Here is a 2289-nt window from a genome sequence, read left to right as displayed (position 1 = left end):
AAAAAAAAAAAAAAAAAAAGTAGTTTCTTTCTCCTGAAGTTCCCAAACTGTCATGCATGTTGTCTATCTTTTTCACTAGATACTTTAAAATAGTAATCATAATTATTTTATAGCCTGTCTGACAATTCCAACATCTGTGTCATCTCTGCGTCTAGTTCTATTTATTGCTTTATGTTTTGCTAATGGGTTGTTTCTTCTTGATTTCATGTGTGTCATGTAATTTTTCATTTCATATTGAACAGTATGTGTAAACAGTCAGGACTGAGCTAAATGGTATTTATACCCAGAAATGGGCATAAGTTTTCTTCTGTAAGGCTGATAGTTGGTGGATTGAGTCCATCTAGTCAGGAGTTGAGCTTAGTTTAGTTTTTGATATTGCTATCAATAATTTCAGTGCACCAAAGTTTTCAAAATCCTTCAACGATGAGTTAGTATTATCTTGTGTGTACCATGATCACTCAGTTGCTAAAGCTTTCACTGTTGTTCATCTGGAAAATTGGTCTAGTGGACGCAAATGCAGTAGCAGGTATAATGATGCAAGCATTTGAAAAATATAGGGGAATAAATGATTCCAAAGACAGTGGAGTTGATTAGTTACTGCTAAGTCATATTAATGCCCTGAAGAGGGACAATGAGAGCCTAAGGGCTGTTAACACACAGTTAATGGCTAATTGTGAGAGCCAGAGAGCCTATGTGGCAGCTTACAAAGAGGGCCTTTTATCCTGTAGTGGAAGGACAGACATAGTTGATTGGCATGTTGATCTACTTGTTAATGACATACAGCTTCAGAGACATTTGAACTATTGGTAAGGAAGATCTGTTATAAAGCTTAAGACCCCTATGGGGGAAACCTGGGACTGGGAAACATGGAAAAGGACATCTGGCTGGATGATTCTACATATTTTAACTTTGCAACTCCCCATGAACACTTTGGATTTGCAAAGGTGGCCCATTCTTCTCTAGTAAGAACTAGCTGGAAGATGTTTCAGAGGTCTCTCCTCCACAAGGTACCAGATGCTTCCCTCAAGAGTTGTCCCCAACTCCTCTCCTAGATGCTAGGTTGATCTGTCAGGGTTAAACTCCATACAATCTAGCAAGGGACATGCTGGGCTTGATAAGGGAGGAAAGAAGCTACCTATACACTGAGAGAATTATAAGAATTGGCTAACTTGTAGTGGTGGGTGTCAGAGGAGTGCTCCTGGGATTGGATTTTGATCTGGGGTCCAGCATGCAAGACTGGCTGAGATATTAATAGATTTTATTGACTTGGGAGCACTTTTTCCAGATGTGGGATTTAACGCCCCAGTGAGGACCTCACTTCAATGCTGGGGTGGATCTTGGAGCCTTGAAGAAGTGATATCCAACACTAAGCAATGCGGAAATACCTGAATTGCCTTGGAATATAGTAAAGAAATGAATAAAGAGGCTGAGGGAGGTGGGTATGATGGGATGGACATATGATATAAAAGTACAAGACTCCTTAGGAGATTTGTTTCATAGGAGGGCCTACAGGACACATCATTCACCAAGGACATAAAGAATGTGCTTCTCAAAGGGGCACCAGCATCACTAAAAAGTTCAGTATGGCTTTCATTCACCAGGGTGACAGCAGGAGCCATGGTCATGGAATGGGCTTATTAGTATTCATTGAGATGATGGGATGTGACATATTATATGCCAGGTGGCTCCATTTAAGCAAGGAAGCCAGGGGGCTGCAATTACCACAGTGATTGGCAAGGTGAGAGGGGCATCCAAAGGACTCTGACTGCAGGAATTTTCAAAGAAAGTTAATAAATCATGGCATAGCATCCTAACACCCCCAACCTCTTCAGGATCATCTCTAAATGTGTCTTCTAAAAGTTAGGCACATCCTTGTCACAATCTAGCTCTTAACAGATTTTTATCATTGCCCAAATTTCCCAAGATTTCTCTTTTCCCAAGTATTCTTTTAAATGGAGTCTGGTTGATTCTGTGGTAACAGTTTTCATTCTAACTTCTGCACTCAAATTAGACAGTCAGAGACGTCCTTATGAGCACTCATGAAGTCTAACACTCTACTTTACAATAGCAAATAATTTTTGTAGAAGATGCCATTACAGAGGCAGTCTTAGGAGTTGTCAGAGGGAGAAGCTTCAGAAATAAAATTGTTTGGTCTGGGCGCGGTGGCTCACGCCTGTAATCCTAGCACTCTGGGAGGCTGAGGAAGGAGGATAGCTTGAGCTCAGCTGTTTGAGACTAGCCTGAGCAAGAGTGAGACCTGGTCTCTACTAAAAATAGAAAAAATTAGCC

This window comes from Propithecus coquereli, unplaced genomic scaffold, assembly GCF_000956105.1.
Source record: "Propithecus coquereli isolate 6110/MARCELLA unplaced genomic scaffold, Pcoq_1.0 Scaffold111, whole genome shotgun sequence".
NCBI classification, from domain to species: Eukaryota; Metazoa; Chordata; class Mammalia; order Primates; family Indriidae; genus Propithecus; species Propithecus coquereli.
This window is presented reverse-complemented; position numbering follows the sequence as displayed.